Raw genomic sequence first — 19,701 nt, 5'->3', positions numbered from 1 at the left:
AAAATCCCATGGACAGAAGAGCCTGTCGGGCTACAGTCCGTGGGGCTGTACAGAGTCAGTCACGCCTGAAGCAACTAAGCACATAAAACTGCAATGACTCTATATCCCTTACTGAGGTGGGTAAGGCTGCGGCTCCATTCTAAGGTTTATCATTGGCACGTAATTTCTGCATCACCTGAGGCTCTGTGTGTATGATCGTGTGCTTACACATAACAAGGGCCAATATTATTGATCATGTACCACATGTCAGGTATGGTCCCAAGCCCTTTGGAAGTGTCTCCTCTTAATTCTCAGAGTAATCCCATGAGTAGGCATAGGCATTATTCCATGTGACAGAAAAAGAAAGGGAGAGAAAGGTGACAGATCCTGCCTGGGCCAATCTGTCAGTAAGCAGGGGGTGGACTTCAGAAGCAGTCTGGCTTCAGAGTGGACTCTTCTCAGGGGCCCCTATGTTCCAGTGTGCCGACCCAAGGCCAGTTTCTCTGGACAGTCCTGGTTCACACCTATTGCCTTGACATGAAGATTGGCAGTACTCTTTTCACTTAAAAAAAATCCCGACATGTATGTTCGGTCCTGGCTCTTCACTCCTATCTTACACTGTGTGTCAACAACGTTCAACATTCCTCGAGCCCTGACTCTTTCTGGCCCACTCCCTCCGTACACTGTAGGTGTCTCCAACCCACAAGCTCTGACATCCAGACTCACCAATGCCACGGAGAAGCATAAGGCATTTCCCGTAACCACAGCGCTGGCTAAGATTTGAGCTAAGTCTGTATCCTGAACATGCTCCTGGCACCCAATGCATCTCTGGATGGGGAATGAATGGATGGATGAACATATGCACCAAAGAGCCACGTGAAAGTCTGTAACTTTAGGAATTATAGAGCCAATGTGTGTTCTTAACTAATTAAGAATTAACTTGTGTGTCTCACAAGTTCCCCAGGAAGAGAGAAGCAAAACTTACATCATCCTTTGTGTGCCCTGACACACACGAGTGTGCAAGACATTTCGCACGGATGGTTCAGCACCGGCTCAGGACCTCCCGCCAGGCCTCCTGGGACATCCCGCTGGAGCCACTGGGTCCTTCCTCCCTTCTCTCCAGGCCACCCTCTCCTTTTCCTTATCTTTCAACGCCAGCCCCAGCTGAGAAACACAGTCCCAGATCCAGGTACATCAAAGTAGAAAACCCTTCTGAAAATAAACCGAATGTGCACAAAAGGGACCATGGACCAGGACATACCCCCAGGGGGAGATGCCTGGACATACAGGTGCTCCCTAGAGGAGGCCGACCTCAGATGAAACCACAGGTGTTGAAAATGGACGTGAATCAGCTCCTCTCCGACCCCCACGTGCTCTCTTTTCCCCGCACTGGTTTCAGCCCTTGGGGATGGCTCCCTGGCAGAGGCTAGGAAAGCCCACAGCCCCGAGGGCCGCCCCAGGGAGCTCTCAGGCTGACAAACCCTCTGGCTTCCTCCCCCTCCTACTGCAGGAGGCCCAGCATCACGGCAGTGGTGGCTGAGCTGTTAGAGGTGCACCGAGCTAGGAAGTAGCTCATTAAATAAACAAATACCAGCTCCGAGGGAGGCAGGTCACCCTGCTCTGTTCCAGAAACGGAAGCTTTCCTAGTCACGGAGATGAGCTGTTTTAGGGCCGGGAGAAGCCATCTCCAGCCCCAGCGCCTCTCCCAGAGTCTGGCCAGCAGTCCAAACCCCAGCCCCTTGTAGCTTTGGCCCTCATCAGGGCCAGGCCTTCAGCGGTCTTGACGGTTCAGCGAGGCAGGTGCCATCACGTCTATTTCATAAACGAGGAGGCTGAGGCTTCCCCGGCACACCTGGAAACCAGGTCCTGGGGTCAGGGACATCAAAGTCCAGGCCCCTCGGGTCTGGGTTTTCCGCAGGTTTTGAGGGGAGGGGAGGAGTCACCTCCATGCAGAGTTCACTGCCCTGTCCAGGTTTGGCCCCCAGAGCCCGGACACACCTCCTGAGAAGCCTCGCACAGTGAGGATGGAGGCTCAGAGGGGGCCTTTCAGGGTAGGCTCAGGGTCTGTAGGGCAAGCAGCAGTGGAAGCAGAAGTCCCCAGAGCCCAGGCTGTGAGGCTCTGCAGAGGGGAGTTGTGGGGGTGGGATACAGCCAGGTGTCTGGCCCCCTACCCCCTCCACTCACCCCAAAGTCACTTCTAGTTGCCGAAGCCAGAGGCAGCGTCTCAAACCCATCCTTCTTCAGCTCTACTGCCTTTGAGACCACCCATCTCATCTTCCCCTGGAAGCTCACTCTCTGCTGCTGAGTTCAGGGCTCCTCTGCCTCCCGGCCCCTCTCCTGGCTCTCCTCAACCGACCTGCCATGAACCTTTTCCTTCTACTCCATTTGTTGCCCACATCCTGCCACAGACCCACCCACATCTCTGGCTGCAGTGGGCTTCTCACTGCTCCTGTATCTGTTTTCCCGTCTGAGAGGAACTATGAACTCTGAATCCCATCTGAGCGGAATCTATGAATTCATGGAACCTCACTGTGTGATGCGCCAGGTGCTGGGATGAAAGACGAGAGGGGACTGAGACAGCCCCAACCTCGCAGAGACCACAGCCGGGGAGTCAGACACAAGGGCATCACTTCCACACCATGTACAAGGAAACGTGTGCACGGGGTGCCGAGGAGGGAGCCCCGGAAGAGTGCTCAGGATGAGCGGGAATTTAGCAAAGAAGGTGCAGAGCAGGTCCACGCCAGGCTCAAAACTGGCCTTTATTCTGGAAGTATGGGGACACCACTGGACCTTCTGACTCAGGGGATGACAGGATTAGAGTCACTACTTAAGAGGTTAAATTAAGTAAACCCAAATGGTTAAGCAAGTTATAAAGCAGAGCCTGAGGCTGGGGATGAGCATTCACTTAAGCGAATTCTCAAAATCACCCATGGGCCCGGGTATGTGTTCTGTTGACTTCTAGTGGCTCTGTAAGGTCATGATAGAGACCGTGGTATTAGGAAGGCCAGTTCAGTCCAGTCGCTCAGTCGTGTCCAACTCCATGCAACCCCATGAACTGCAGCATGCCAGGCTTCCCTGTCTATCACCAGCTCCCGGAGCTTACTGAAACTCATGTCCATTGAATCGGTGATGCCATCCAACCGTCTGATCCTCTGTCATCCACTTCTCCTCCCACCTTCAATCTTTACAAGCATCAGGGTCTTGTCCAGTGAGTCAGTTCTTTGCATCAGGTGGCCAAAGGATTGGAGTTTCAGCTTCAGCTTGGGTTCTTCCAATGAACATTCAGGACTGATTTCCTTTAGGGTTGACTGGTTGATCTCCTTGCAGTCCAAGAGACTCTCAAGAGTCTTCTCCAACACCACAGTTCAAAAACATCATTTCTTGGGGGCTCAGCCTTCTTTATAGTCCAACTCTCACATCCAAGGGCTAGCCATCTCGGCCACCATCAGTCCCAAGCAGCAGCCTAGGCTGCCCACCTGCACGGGTGGACCAAGCCAGGGGAGCAGAGGAGGCTGGTGGTGAGATGTGGGACCCTGAACCCACCAGGGAAAATCATTGCTGCTCTAAACTAACACCACAGGGTTTTAATTCTGATGCACTGGGTCTCAAATGCACCTTTAAAGAACAAAGCATTGCCGTCAAATGCACTTACTGCTCCCACTAAAACCAGCTTAATTATAGTGAAGAATACAAGTCTATAATTTTTCCCACACTCACAGATGGATCTATATTATGATTTTCCTGATCTTCTTGAATGAATGGATTGCACTTTCCACCTAGAAAGAGCTGCTCTTTTCATCATCCACATGGAGGCTTGTGTGTGAGGCTTTGATGGGGGCAGGGAGCTGCTTGGTCATCATCCCCAGGGAAGGGGGGTGCTCAGCATGAGGGTATTTGGGTGGGAGAGTGTGCGTCCTGGACCCCGGGCGAGGGACAAGCACCGAGGGTGGTCCTCCCTTCCCATGATTCCCAAAAAGAGTGATGCTCGGAATGGCTAATGGACATGGCCGGGTGTTAGAGGCACTGGCAGATGGGGGAGGGCCCAGGTGTCCAGGTGTCCCATTTGGGGCATCCCTCCCTACCTGCCAGCACCTTGGGCAGGTCACTGCCCTCTGTGTACCTCAGTCTCTTTATCTGCATAGGAGGACGTTGCTGTTCTAGCAGGACATTCTTTTAGGTAAATTTTCCTGTAGAACCTCAACATAGGAAACAGATAAAGTGCGGCTTCTCTGGCAGAGGGGGTGTGTTAAGCCCCTGTCCCGCATTCAAGTTCACTTGATCCCTGTCTCCCCTCCCCTACACACCCTAAAGCGGGAACCACAGAGAAACCCACTCTAGCTCTGTCTGAGGCCAAGATGCAGGTGTGAGCTTCCTTATCCTCTAATGGTTCCATCACCCGGCACTAGGGATTGTGGGTTCACGTCCCATCTGGGTTGCACTGAGATTCGTTTTGGAGAAGGAAATGGCAACCCACTCCAGTATTCTTGCCTGGAGAATCCCATGGACAGAAGAGCCTGGTGGGTGACAGTCCATGGGGTGGCAGAGTCGGACATGACTGAGCGACTAAAGAACAGCAACAGCAGCAACACTCGTCACTGTCCGTGGTCGATGAGCCAGAGGAGAGTCAGGGGTCTACATTCCAGGAGTCTGTATCATAGACCCAGGAGATATTTTTCGAACTGAAAGGGACCTCCACGATCATCTGAGAAGCCTGTCATCTGATAGATGGTTTGGGTTGTGCTGAGATTCCCTGGTGGCTCAGACAGGAAAGAATCTGCCTGCAATGCAGGAGACCTGGGTTCTATCTCTGGGTCAGGAGGATCCCCTGGAGAAAGGAATGGCAGCCCACTCCAGTATTCTTGCCTGGAGAATCCCATGGACTGAGGCCCATTGGGGCTACGGTCCATGGGGTCGCAAAGGGTTGGACACGACTGAGCGACTATAATTTCACTTTCAACTTGTGTAGCCCTCCTTGGCCTCAACCCCATCCTACTTTTACTTTCATTTTTTATTGTGGCAAAATACACACAACATAAAATGTACTGCTGTCACCATCTCAGGTCACGTGCACAGATGATGGGAATAATAAAGCCAAGGGGTGAGCAATCCTCATGATAACTACGAGGTTGGCATCCTTAGGACTTCCAACTCAGACAAGCAAAGTCACTCAAGGACATACAGCTCAGTCTAAATACAGATCCAACCCCTTGCCCACTCCCTGCATGCTCCCCCGTCTCCCAGAGCCTGGCAGGTCATCCTGCCCAGCTTCTGGTGACTGCATCCCTGAAACATGTTCTCGTTTGGGTCTGGCCAGGCCGGTTCATGAGCCCAGCTATTCTCCGGTTTCATCATCAGGTTTCTCTAATATTTGCTCAGCTCTTAGCTGCTGATGACAGCATCTCTGACCAGGAGGCCTCTGGCCAGTGGAGCCTTGCTCTGTGCCCTCAGTGGGGGCCCAGGGACCCCAGGTCAGGAGGACTGGCCTCTTCTCTCTCCCCACAGCGGCTCCCAGCACTTCTGACTCACACTGTCCCAACCCTGGACTCAGCCAGGGAGATTGCGCCTGGACTGGGTCTTGGGAAGCTGCACTGGGACCTCAGGAGTCCGGGGCCACGGTGACTAGGGCTGGGCAAAAAGGCTGACTGCCACACACAGGCCCAGAGGAGGCAGTTGCCAGAGACGCCAGCCTGTCAGCTCTGCTCCAGCCCCTCTGGCACAGGGTAGGCTGGGAGCATCTGAGGCAGGTCTTCCCATCAGTCTGCCACCCACCCATCCACCCATCAGTGGTCCAGCCGACACCTGGATGCTAGTGCCTTGGAGGACTCACAGACGGTCAGAAAGGCTGGGTGAATATGGCCCCAAGAGTGGAGGGAACACCCCACACCTGCAGTCTCCCAGTGATCCAGGCAGAAGTGGGGAACACTGGGCCCACGGGTCTCCCAACCTTGAATTCGAGGCTCAGACTGGAGCTGGGGGAACTTGGGGTGGTGCTTTTCTTGGAGGCTGGGGTCGGGGGAGGTGTTTCCTCCGTTGTGGGTATTGATCAGGGAAGGGGCGTAAGATCCACTCACAGTCTGGAGAGTGCAGGAGGCACTCGGGCAACAACGGTCCCAGCTCTCAGACTCAGCAAAGACTCGCCACTGGGCTTGACTCGGGGACCCAAATCTTCAGACACAGATGCCCCCACAACACTGCTCCTGCTCCCCTTGTCCCAGTGTGGTTCTCTGATGTTTGGCTTGGGCTGTCACATACACGTCATCCTGACCAGCAGTGTGACCTTGGGTAGGTCATCCAAGTACCTAAGCCAGTTTCCCCCTCCATCCTGTAAGGGCAAGAGAGTGAGGACCCCTGAGAGACTGACCGTGAAGACCAGGAAGTGTGGCTGACATGCAGCCTGCCCCCACCCCACTCCCATCACACCAGCACAGCAGTGCCTCCATCGAGGGGACCGTGGTGGTTTGGAAGCTCTGTGGCTCTAAGGGACCAGTCAGACTGCAGGAGGGATGCTGGGGATGGGGGCTGGTGTGACTCAGAGGGCTTCAGTACGATGCACAGGATGTCATGCTGATGGACATTCACAACCCACCCCCCCGTCCCCCGCCATCCCCGGGAGTTAGAAAGGCACAGACACTGCTCTCCAGGCACCAGGAAATTAAAAAAAGAAAAAGCCCCAAAAGACACAATAACTCATCTCTGTTCGCAGAAAGGAGGACTGGTGCAATTCTTCATTTGGTTTCAGAATAGAGCCTGCACTGTCTGGTACAGGATACTGTGGCCTAGCAGTAAGGCTTTGGAAGACCACTGCTTCCAAGCAGTTAGATATATAACTTGGAGGCCCCTGAATTTGTGTGGAAAGATGTTGCCATTTACTTGCGGGGGGTCCCATAGGTTTCAGCACATCCCCAAAGGGGTTTATGACTTTCCTCCGCAATAGGTTAAGGTGCCTGTTTTGGGTGGGTACAGACAAGACCTGGACTGCAAACTCGTGCAGGAAGGGCCATGTCTTAGACACAGGCTCAGAGACCTCAGGGAAGCAGCAGAGGCCGAGCTGGGGAGGAAGCCAGGCGTCCCGGGTTGCCAGGCCTTCCCCCGCTTTAGCTCGCTGTCTGCCACGGCACATGGACTGGTGGATCCGTGCAGGTGTGTATGCAAAGCGGTGAGACAGGACACTCATGCATCCGATTCTAAACTCCGATTTTCACTTTGGGACTCGGATGTAAATCTGCTAGGTATTAAGCCCAGGAGATGATGTAATTTATTGAAGAGCATTTGGAAGCTGCTAAGCTCCCTGATAAATAAATCATATTTCTTTATCCCCAGGTCTGTGAAAATGCATTTTCTAGGGACTTCCATCACCCACCCCAAAGTATTAGACTCTCCCGGGCAGGAGAGCCAAGCATACAGAAACCTGTCTCTAGAGATGCTTGACCTTTCCGGGCCAAGAAATAGCACACTCAGATGGCAACTAACCAACAACCCTTGTACCGTCACCCTAATTCTTTCCAAAACAGCTTAGTTTCATGAGTTACAGAGGGAAGATGTTATAGAAACGGACTTGGCATCAGAATACCCTAACTATTGCCCGTATTGGCTCCCGAATTGGGTACCAATTACATCATCACCAGGAGCGTCATTATCCATTGTTCCCAACGTTTGGAAAGCTGCCTGCAGATCCCAGGTCCAGAAGAGGGAGAAATCACTTAGAAATCACTTCACCTCCATATGTTGGCCAGGGAAACCACTCCTCTATTCTCACCAGATAAGACTGGGAAGAGCTGGCACACAGACCTGTATTTCTGGTCTTCAGTCCTGGTTTGGGAGTGGGGGGGGGGGCGAGATGCTGTAGACTCACAGGGCTGCCCCCAGGGTCATGATCCCTGAGCTCTCGCTGCCTCTGGCCATAACCAAGCCCACTAACACCAGGACATCAGAAGCTAGGGAGGGTCTAGTACTTAGGAGATGTGAACACTCTAAAAGAATGCCTCATTACTACTGATGCTGATGATACATAAAGTCTGCCCACCAGTCTGGCTACTAATTTTCTAAATGAGGAAGGAAGAATGGAAGGACCCAGCGAGCTCCACGGGGAGCAACTGCATTCCTGACAACCCAGATGGAGTCTTTCTTTCTGGTCGCCCATGCGCCTCTGATCCTTGAATTCTTTCTAAGATGGCACGTCAGCGATGCAAGCCTTTGGAGGGAGCAGGCTCACCCTTCCAAGGACACCCAGGACACTGGGCAAGGCTTGGGAGAACTGGGAAGCAAATAACTGGTTTCCATGTCCACAGGCTCGCCAGCTTAGATTTACCGAAATGCCACATACCGCCTGATCGTAGGCAAGCTTTCCCTCCACCCCCACCAACGCTGAGGTCAGACATCCTGGGACTGGGGGAAGCTCTGTGCCCCAGCATCCACAGCTGCAAAATGGGGATGACTGCACCGTGATGATGGCAGCAGACGACACAGGCTAAGCCTCACACGGGCTTCCCGGGGGGCTCAGTGGTAAAGACCCCACCTGCCAGAGCAGAACAGGTGGGGTTCCATCCCTGGACTGGGAAGGTCCCCTGGAGGGGGAAATGGCAAACCACTCCAGTATTCTCACCCAGAGAATTCTATGGACAGAGCAGCCTGGCAGGCTACAGTCCACAGGGTCACAAGGAGTCAGACTTGACTTAGTGACTGAGCATGCATACACACCTCACACGGTGCTTGGCACGCAGCAGGACATCAATAGGTTCAAGTCCCTATGACGTTCTGGTAAGTGTGCCATGTGCTACATCACTGGAGGGCCAGCAACTGGTTGAAGCACCCTGGGTGGGGGTGGTCTGTCTACCCTTGAGGGATGCTAAGAGAACAGAATTCACAGTGATGATGTGAAGGTCAGCAATACAGCTTTCCGACTTCCCAGGCACGTACAATGTTTATTTCAAGGTGGTTTAGAAGTGTGCTTAAATCTTTGCATTTCCCAAATGCACACCTTCTATAAATCAGGGTACTAAAAGACAAACACACACATAGTCATGGAAAACAGAGCCCAAAGCTAATACTGGTATTCACAGTAACACTGATTAAGGAGAACATTACTGTTGGGACTTCCCTGGTGGTACGGACTCAGCTTTCCCAATGCAGGGGACGACGGTTAGAGCCACGGTCAGGAATCTAAGATCCTACATGCCATGTGCTACAACCAAAAAAAATTTTTTTTTAATTTAAAAGGATAACATTATTGCTGTCGATGGTGGCGTTGTTCTAGTCCCAAGATCTGCTTCCTGCAACTCATTTCACTTCCTCGGGCCCTGTGCTTAGTCACTCAGTTGTGTCAGACTCTTTGCGACCCCATGGATTGTAGCCCACCAGGCTCTTCTGTCTGTTGAATTTCCCAGGCAAGAATAGTGGAGTAGGTTGCCATTTCCTTCTCCAGGGGATCTTCCTGACCCAGGGATTGAACTAGTGTCTCTGAACTAGTGTCTCCTAGTGCATTGGTTGTGTATAAACCAATGATTACAATATGTGAACCGTGAACTTCCAGATGTTCAAGCAGGTTTTAGAAAAGGCAGAGGAACCAGAGATCAAATTGCCAACATCCGCTGGATCATGGAGAAAGCAAGAGAGTTCCAGAAAAACATCTATTTCTGCTTCATTGACTATGCCAAAGCCTTTGACTGTGTGGACCACAATAAACTGTGGAACATTCTGAAAGACATGGGAATACCAGACCACCTGACCTGCCTCTTGAGAAACCTGTATGCAGGTCAGGAAGCAACAGTTAGAACTGGACATGGAACAACAGACTGGTTCCAGATAGGAAAAGGAGTATATCAAGGTTGTATATTGTCACCCTGCTTATTTAACTTATATGCAGAGTACATCATGAGGAACGCTGGGCTGGAAGAAGCACAAGCTGGAATCAAGATTGCCGGGAGAAATATCAATAACCTCAGATATGCAGATGACACCACCCTTATGGCAGAAAGTGAAGAGGAACTAAAAAGCCTCTTGATGAAAGTGAAAGAGGAGAGTGAAAAGGTTGGCTTGAAGCTCAACATTCAGAAAACGAAGATCATGGCATCTGGTCCCATCACTTCATGGGAAATAGATGGGGAAACAGTGGAAACAGTGTCAGACTTTATTTTTTTGGGCTCCAAAATCACTGCGGATGCTGATTGCAGCCATGAAATTAAAAGACGCTTGCTCCTTGGAAGGAAAGTTATGACCAACCTAGATAGCATATTAAAAAGCAGAGACATTACTTTGCCAACCAAGGTCCGTCTAGTCAAGGCTATGGTTTTTCCCGTGGTCATGTATGGATGTGAGAGTTGGACTGTGAAGAAAGCTGATCGCCGAAGAATTGATGCTTTTGAACTGTGGTGCTGGAGAAGACTCTTGAGAGTCCCTTGGACTGCAAGGAGATCCAACCAGTCCATTCTAAAGGAGATCAATCCTGGGTGTTCATTGGAAGGACTGATGCTAAAGCTGAAACTCCAATACTTTGGCCACCTCATGCGACGAGTTGACTCACTGGAAAAGACTCTGATGCTAGGAGAGATTGGGGGTGGGAGGAGACGGGGACGAAAGAGAATGAGGCTGGATGGCATCACCGACTTGATGGACATGAGTTTGAGTGAACTCCGGGAGTTGGTGATGGACAGGGAGGCCTGGAGTGCTGTGATTCATGGGGTCTCAAAGAGTCAGACATGACTGAGCAACTGAACTGAACTGAACAGTTATATGCAGCCTTGAAAGAGTCTTCCTTCCAAGCCTCGCTGTTCCACCCTCTCCACCTTGCCTTCTCCACCTAACCATCTATGACGTTTGCCTGTAAACAAGAAGGTTTAGGTTTGAGAGGCCAAGGCTAAGAGAGACAGTGGTCTCTGACTTGAGATGCATCAGAATCCCTTGGAGCGCTTGTTAAAATGCGGTTTACTAGCCCCGCCCATGAGTTCTTGAGCTGGCAGGTCAGGAGGGTGGGAATGCTGCATCTCTAACCAGCTGGAGGAGGCAGAGATCTCCCTTTGAGAACTGCTGCCTCAGGGCAGTGCTTTTCAACCTGAGTTGCACTGAATGTTGGGATCTCAGAGGGGGGACGCCCTGAGTGCGCTGAGCTATCCACGATCTCAGCTAGTAATGGGGCTCACCGTTACCGCCCAGCGCTCTGTCTTTGCACAGGACCAGTTGAAACATTTCAGGCTGTGTGGGCCTCTGGCCTCGGCTGTATATTCTTGGTGTTTTGTTTGTTTCGGCCCTTTAAGTAGGTAACAATCACCCTCAGCTTGCTGGTCATTCAAAAACGGTGTGTAGAGCCCTGGAGGACAGCCAGTTATGCAGCTACTAAATCTAATGATGGAAACAGAGACTCACAATCAGCATTAATCACACAGTAAGTGAAAACCAAGGTAGAAGGCAGACTGAGTCAAAGAAACGGAAGGTCCCTGTAAACGCGGCTTCTCCCGCTCACCTTTCACTTCTCATCCTCACTGTTTCCGCTAACACAGTGTTCCTTCTACATTAAAGAGGGGGCAGGCTTCCTTTCACCCTCCTCCTCCGGCTCAAGGTACCAATACCTGCTTCCTACAATGTGCTTGGAACTTTCCGTTCCCAGTGACTTAAAAGCCCTCAGTGATCTGCTCAGAGCTGCCAGAAAGTGCTAATTGCTTTCTGAGCATTTATTTCTCCCCCTGTGCTTCTAGTCCGAGCTTCCTGTTTCACCCTCCCTCCCAACAGGGAGAGAGGAGTTTTTCTTCTGGAATGAAACTCCTGGCTTCCTTAAGCCTCTGTGTATGCTAAACGCACCCCAAATGTGGAGCCGCGTGGCACCCGCACACGGACCCTCCTCTCCTTCCTTCTCTCCAGGGCACTGGGTCCCTGGTCACCAGGCCACTCCCTCCCCTGTCCCAACGTATCTGCCCAGTTTTGGCAAGAAAATAACCGTGCCTGGAGCAGCTGGCGAGCTTCTCTGAATGGGCCTCAGAACTCCAAGGGGCTTTTTGCTTTCTGATCGGTTCCAGATCCCAGATGAAATGGACAACACCCACCTCTGCTCCTTGCCTGCTCTTTTCTTCCAAGCCTTTAAAACTCATGAGAATCTGTGAGTGAACGACCTAAGCTGACTTTTAAAAAATGTAAATGATTTCAAGTAGAAGGGTGGAGGCCTAGAAAGGAAACGGCAGCCTCCAGCATTTTCCAAAGTATCAACCTTGAATGGGGATCTGAGGACACTTGACCGGCCCACTCTTTTAAGGGATTTGTTGTTGTTCAGTTGCTCAGTGGAGTCTGCCTCTCTGTAACCCATGGCGTGCAGCACACCAGGCTCCCCTGTCCTCCACTATCTCCCGGAATTTGTTCAAATGCATGTCCACTGAGTCGGTGATGCTACCTAACCATCTCATCCTCTGCCGCCCCCTTCTCCTTTCGCCTTAAAGGATTAATTCTGCCCTAACTGGGCCACTCGGAGAAGGCAATGGCAAGCCACTCCAGTACTCTTGCCTAGAAAATCCCATGGACGGAGGAGCCTGGTAGGCTGCAGTCCATGGGGTCGCTAAGGGTCGGACACGACTGAGCGACTTCACTTTGACTTTTCACTTTCACACATTGGAGAAGGAGATGGCAACCCACTCCAGTGTTCTTGCCTGGAGAATCCCAGGGACAGGGGAGCCTGGTGGGCTTCCATCTATGGGGTCACACAGAGTCGGACACGACTGAAGTGACTTAAGCAGCAGCAGCAGCAGCAGCAGCAACTGGGCCACTATCCAAAAATGTGACCCACACGAGGGTCCTCCTGGGCTTCCTGGGCCAGAAACACGTACAGCTTCACAAGGCCCCACCCCTGGTTCAGTGCTCAGCTGTTTCATCTCGGAATTCTTAATCATTTACCTTTGAACTTGTGTTTGGTACATGGAGTCCCACAGGACAATGGGCACATTTGGGGAGATACACACAGTATTCGTGCCCACTGCTTGCCGCCACGTCTGACCTGGCGTTTCTAGTGTCCCGTGAGCACAGAATCCCAGGGCATTCTTGCTGTGTGGGGTTCAGAGAGCCTCAGAACAAGTACAATAAGCCCCCTGCATACAAAGGAGTTTGGTCCTGTGTGTTCGTTAAGTCCAAAGTGCTGGTAAGTCCAATAACGTTAGCCTAGGTACCCAACTAACACAAAAGGCTATAGTACTGTACTGTAGTAGGTTTTATAATAGTCTTCATACAAATAATGCATTAAAAAACACAAAAATAAAGAAACATTTTAAATCTTACAGCACAGTACCTTGAAAATTACAGCAGGACTAGCTATATCGCTGCTGGTTTTACACTTGCTTCCAGATATCCTGGGCTTGAAATAAAGACACTGCCCTACCGCCCTCTACACACCACTGGACCAAGAACACAAATACACAATCACTTGTAGAGGATGCATGCACGCGACAGTGTACCCCAGACCCAGGAACTAACTTACGTGATAGGACATGTGATCGCACATTCACACCTTTGAAAGTTCATAATGTGAAGGTTCGTACGTAGGGGGTTTATTGCACAGGTAAGGGATTACGTCAACGACACAGCAGCCCCTGAAGCCAGGCTCCCTGCTGGCCAGGAACCAGAGCTTGGTTCAAAGCCGACAGAAAGCTGTGTGTTCTGAGAAATAGCAACAAGCAAAGGACTCTGAGACGGCCAGTCCTTTCCGATTTCTGCTACTTCCTGCATTAGACACACCCACTTACACTGCAAATGAGACACGGGAGGAAAGCAAGGATGGCCAAGCATAGTTTCTTTTCTTTTACAGCCTTCCTTTATTATTACTAAGCCAAACGTGGAGTGTGTTGATAGAATGTGTGTGTGTCAAGTTAAAGGGCTATCTATTTACATTGAAAACTGGCACTGCCCAATGTAAAGGTATTACTGACTCAATGGACATGAATTTGAGCAAACTACAGGATATGGTGAAGGATAGGGAAGCCTGGCGTGCTGTAGTCCACAGGGTTGCAGGGAGTCAGACACGACTGAGCGACTGAACAGCAATGTAAAAGTGAATGGTACAATTCATGCAAATCATTCAAAATTTTGACTTTACTTACAATGTCATTAAAAAGCAAGTTAAAAAAAAACCCGTCATGACAAGTCAAGAAAGAGGGTATGGAAGAAAGGAAAAAGGCTTTATATTTTAGTGCCTTTAATGGTCCTTTTCTCCCGATTTTTGAACTAAGGTCCAGATGAGTGTTTGAGACACGGTCTCAGGCTGATGAGTCCTTCCTAAAATATTCGCCCAGTGAACATTTACTGAACTCCTACTGTCTGCCCAGCTGTGTGTTGGTTGCCAGGAGCAGAAAGTCGATACTGTGAATGTAATTCCCATCCTCTAATAGTGGGGCGCAATAGCATTCTACAACCAGGTTTTGGGACATCATTTTCTGAATGTGAGAACTCTCATAGATGTTTATGAAGGGGGTTTCTAAGAGAGAAATCTCTTTAAACTTGGGCCTTCACCTATCCAATATACTTCAGAGATCAGCTACCACTTTCCTCGATCAACCAGAAGAGGTGATGCTTTTTTATTAAACTTTTGCAATCGGTTCCAGACCTCAAACAAACTGACACACACAGTTCACTCCTGTCCTTTGATCTTTCCTCTTCTGAGTCTTTTATTTTTACTTATTAATTTATTTTAAAAGATTTTTTAAAATGCGGATTAGTTTAAAGCCTTTATTTAATCTGTTACAATATTGCTTCTGTTTTATGTTTTGGATTTTTGGCCCCAAGACATGTGGGGTCTTAGTTTCCTGACTAGGGATTGAATCTGCACCCCCTACACTGGACCACCCGGGATGTCCCCCTTCTGAGCCTTTAGAAACAACAGAATTTGTCAGTAAATGACAAAAGCTGATATTTTTAAAAAGCATAATGAAGCAAAACAGAAAAGGTGGGTCTTTGGTTACTTTTGTCAGATGGAAAAACACATTTTCACTTATGTTGAAGTTTGGCTGATAAAACATCTTTCAAAGGTCCGTGTTTAAAAAGAAGAGGAGGAATCTGTAAGTCAGGACGAGGGTGAGAACCACTGCGGGTTACCCACCCTACTACCTTCAGAGAGGGTTTGAGAATACTACTCTGGATCTCAGCAGCTCAGGGACGTGGCAGAGCAACTTCCCATAACATTTCCTGAGCCTCTGTAATCTCTTCAGGTCTTGAATTCTTGGTATTTGCCAGCAAAGCTCCTTAAGCCTTTAAGAAGGGCCATCATACCCACCTCCTCCCCCAGGGAGTGGGGCAGAAGTTCTGGAATATAACTGGCTCCTCCTCGCAGACCTTTGGGGAGGGGAATCGCCCAGCTGGAGGGGCAACCAGAGGTGGGGCTGGCCTGCTGGGTAACCTCAATGACCTGAACCCAGGTTAGGACCCAGAGACCATCTCCTCCATATACATGGCAGGAGACTGAGGCTTAGTGAGGTCACGGAAGCTGCTCGGGAGAAAGCAGAGCCCAGATTCCAGGCTGGACTTTCCCAACTCTTCTCTGAGCTCCAGCTGTGGCCAGAGGGAGCCTCCCTTCCCTCCTCCTCCACAGTCTGCACTCAGCTGTTCTCTCCTCTCCTCCTGGGAGTAAGCATCGTCTCCTCCACAACTGGATGCCTGGAGGTCAAGGCTGGGTCTTTATTATTTCTCAGGACCAAGGCCAACCCCCTGAACCCCTGGCTTCCCTCTCCCCCCACATCGGCTCTGCCCTCTGCCTGTGCCATCTTAGAAGTATAAACCTTACGGACCCGAGAACCACAAGTCAGCCCGGGGGGACGCATACAAGAAGCAAGGTCAAGGGTCAAAGGAATTAACAGAGGGCTCAGTCCTGCACTCAGGTCCCTTCTGTCCACTTCTCTCCAGTCTCCCTCCTTGACCAGTCACCTAAGAAAGCCCACAAACAACTCGACCTTCTTCCCCATCCCTGGGTGAACCACTGATGCTTGGCCCTTGGGGTTCAGCAAAGGTGGTGGTGAACTATATCCCAAACCCAGGCACAGCAGTGGACGCGGAGTCACCCCGCCATTCACAAGTGAATTTACAAGAAGCGACAAAGGAGAGACATTTCCCATGGCTGCTTAAATATAGGGCAGGGCCTGCCATCCATCTCGGCTTCCAGGCTCAAGAATCACTCAAAGAGAAGGGCATCCTCCACAGCCAACTCCTCAAGAGAACCAGGTTGAGCAATCTCCTGGAGAGACATAGCTGGGCAGTTGGCCTGGGACACACCCAAGGGAGAACAGTGACAGAAGGGTCCCCTGCACATGTAGTTCTCCAGTATCAGCGTGCATTCCGTTCAGTCTGCGATGCCTGCTGGAACCTCCTGATTTAGCACCCTATGGACCCCTCACTGCCATACCACGTGCAGAATCGATTTCCCACTACCCTTGACCCAAAGCTCAGGAAGTTAAACCAGTTGCAAAAAATCAACCATATGATGGATTCCATGGCCAAGCAGAGACACCTGGTGGGATGATAGCTCTGAGCATCTGAACCTCCGCCTCTGGTCCTCCCTGAGTATGGGATATTCCCGGCCCCAGTACTGGAATTGAAAGGGCCCTATTGTCTTTGGATGCAATGGTTTTCTAGCTTTATTATAGTGGGAGGGCACTTTTTTCAAAGGAGGTCCTACCCAGAAGCCAGCCTGTAACTTAGATCAGCAGGGAGCTGGGGTGCGCGGCCCCAGGACCTGCCTATGGGGCTGCAGCTCTTGCACAAGCTCCCAGGGGCACAAGGTGAAAGACACACTCCTCACGAGTCACTCGCTCACTCACTGACACAGCCTCTTGGAGCACCTACCAGGTTCCAGGTGCGATGAGCCGGCAGGTAACAGGACCCAAGTGGGGCCGCTCCTCCGCGAAGCTCTCCGTGTGGTCGGATGCTGGCAAGAGAGGGTCAGACCGTGTGAAGTGCTAGGAAGGAAACAGACCAGGGCAATGTGACTGAGGCCAGGAGGTGGCTGCTTTTGATAAAGGGTCACTTCCTCTTCAAGGATGTGAAATGTGAGTTGAGATCAGAATTGTAACCTGGAAAGATGCCGATCTCGACCAAAGACGAAGGAACAGCCCAGAGAGGTGAAGGGACTTTCCCTAGGTCACACAGCGGGTAGGAAGCTGAGCTGGACTGAACCCAGTTTTCCTCTCAATGTTTCCTAAGCAGCTACTATGGCCAAGAAGCCTCGGTGACAGGTGACATCCAGGGGCCACAAAGCACAACCACACCCCAGTGTCTGGGGCTCTCAGGACTCTAGACACCCTCGGGTTTCCTCGGCAGATCCAGAGTGGGGCAGGAGCCCCTGTGACCAGAAGAGAGAACCCTGAAGCTGGTGAACTGACTCATCTGAAAAGACCCTGACGCTGGGAAAGATTGAAGGCAGGAGGAGAAGTGGACGACAGAGGATGAGATGGTTGGATGGCATCACCGACTCAATGAACATGAATTTGAGTCAACTCCGGGAGTTGGCGATGGACAGGGAGGCCTGGAGTGCTGCGGTCCATGGGGTCGCAAAGAGTCGGACATGACTGAGAGACTGAATTGAACTGAACTGAAATGAGGCTGGTGACTTGGGACAGAGAGCTCCCTCCTCTGCCACCTCCCTGGCCTGAGCTGTGGAAGGTGTCCTGGCCATGCCCAGATGTCACACAAGGAGAAAAGCCAGTCAGTGGCTGTGAAGGTCCCGACCTGCCTGGAGAAGGCTCTCTGCAGAGCCCGGCTGCTCCAGGGTTACGAGGTGAGGACCCATCGAGCCAGCTGTCCTTGTGTGCTGCCGTGGCATCCATACCAACGGGCCTGCCCCAGGCAGGCCTGCACAAACCTCACACTTCGGGGGATCGAGGCTGGTGCGGGGCACACACTCTCATCTCTGGAACATGCAGGGAATCGGTGAGAAGATAGCTCCTTCCACTGCCCGCAGAGCGGGCCCCCAAGTGTTAGTCGCTCAGTCCTGTCCGACTCTCTGTGACCCCATGGACTGTAGCCCGTCAGGCTCCTCTGTCCATGGGATTCTCCAGGCAAGAACCCTACAGTGGGTTGCCATTCCCTTCTCCAGGGTATCTTCCTGACACGGATCGACCCCGGGTCTCCTGTAGGCACTCCCCAAATCCTCGACTGGAACTGTGCCCAGGCCTCGGCCTGTGCCCTCAGAGCCTGCCTGCTGTCAAAGCACTGTCCCAGGACTGAGCTCACTTAAGCAGCCAGCCACCTCAAGAGGTAGGCAGGACAGCAGTCATTAGACCCAAAGCAATGGAGCCCCGGGATGACAGGAGCAGGCGACATGTCACTGGTTCAAACTCAGGTCTCTAAGGCCACCTCTAATGCAGCTGCCCACAGCCCCGGTCTCTCCCTACATGTCCATCTACCTGAGGCATGTCCCCGAGAGTCCAGGAGCTAGAGGGCACTTGGGGTTTTTCCAGAGGCTCTTTCCTCTCCAACTCTTTGCAACCCCATGGACTGTAGCCTGCCTCTGTTCATGGGATCCTCCAGGCAAGAATACTGGAGTGGGTAGCCATTCCCTTCTCCAGGGTATCTTCCCAACCTGGGGATTGAACCTGTGTCTCCTGCACTGGCAGGCAGATTCTTTACCACTGAGCTACCAGGGAAGCCTTACCTCTCACCGTGCCCCACTGTGTGCCCACATGCAGAGACCACCAGCACTCACCCCTCACCCTCGGCACCTGAGACCCAGCTTGAGATGCCTTCCTGAGCCCCTTCCGTGTTCTCCAGCCAAGTCACGTGTGTGGACACAGAGTTGGTGCAAACAACACACCCAGAACCTTCCACGCCTCCTGACCTTCCACACAAGCCAGCCAGCTGCACGCACAGGAAGGGGCAGGACACGTGGGTGACAGGCCCCGCAAGGCCGGGTACCCCAAATACACAGATGTGCTCGCAGACTTGTGCACCACCCTGCCCAGTAGACAGATGACTCCTATGCCAAGAACAGTCCAACACCTGGAGGAGACACGCCAGTGGCCTGCATTGAGTGCATTTTGCCCGGCATACAGAGCCAAGGACCCTTCCATGCTAGCTGGGATGGCCCTTGACCTGTCACCTTGGGTCGCGCATAAGAGCTGTCAGGAGTCAGGCTGGACAAAGGGAGTGACGTCTGGAGGAGGGACAGCGTGCACTGAGCTTCCTTCCAAGACACAAAGTGCAGATGGGCGGTCTCGGGAGGACAGCTGGGGACACCAGTTGGGGACAGGGCAGCCAGCACTCGTGCCCGCCCCATCCTGCCCCTCCTCTCCAGAATGGGCCGCTGCGCTGGGCCCGGGCACCCCCCACTCCAGCCCCCTTCCTTGGAGCCCCGAGCGGCCGCCGGGCCCCCTCCCGCGCCCCCGCCGCACTCACCGGCTGCGGGCTCCGCAGCGAGGGCCGCCGGGGCCGGGCGGCTGGGGGCTGCAGGGCTGGCGGGTCAGCTCCGCAGCGGCGCTCGGCCCCGAGATGAGATCCGCACTTCCTGCGGCCGCGCCCCGCCTCCCGAGCGCCCACCCCCGGCCCCTCCAATGCCCGGGCTCCTTCTCCCGCCGCCCCGCCGGCTGCGCCGGTCTTTGTTTGGGGTTGGTCTTTCTCTCGTTAGGAGAGCGGGGGCGAATCCAGTGGGAATCAGGGACGCTGGGCGGTCGCCCTGGGGTCCCTGCGAGGAGCGGGGATGGACGGCTGGATGGATAGGTGTCAGACGGCCTGCAAGTCCCCACTTGGGCCTCCTCCAGGGCTCGCTGCCCACCA

General features: G+C 52.3%; 1 protein-coding gene across 3 annotated transcripts in view; it reads right to left on the bottom strand.

Annotated features, from left to right (window-relative positions):
• Positions 1 to 19,443, bottom strand: part of TSPAN11 (tetraspanin 11) — a 66,128-nt gene extending 46,685 nt beyond the window's left edge. Inside the window, exons 1-2 of one of the 3 annotated variants that reach the window (XM_055396025.2) lie at positions 19,324 to 19,443; positions 16,777 to 16,889 (exon numbers count right to left, since the gene is read on the bottom strand). The gene's annotated coding sequence lies outside the window, so the exon portion shown is untranslated. Of the gene's footprint in view, positions 1 to 16,776; positions 16,890 to 18,634; positions 18,721 to 19,323 lie in introns of those variants that run through there. The other 2 variants (XM_088837413.1, XM_088837412.1) reach the window with 2 other exon arrangements.
• Between the last annotated feature and the right edge of the window lie 258 nt (positions 19,444 to 19,701).

The sequence above is a fragment of the Moschus berezovskii genome, chromosome 6, assembly GCF_049115385.1.
Source record: "Moschus berezovskii isolate FMDL1 chromosome 6, NW_MosBer_1.0, whole genome shotgun sequence".
Classification (NCBI taxonomy): domain Eukaryota; kingdom Metazoa; phylum Chordata; class Mammalia; order Artiodactyla; family Moschidae; genus Moschus; species Moschus berezovskii.
This window is presented reverse-complemented; position numbering and strand designations above follow the sequence as displayed.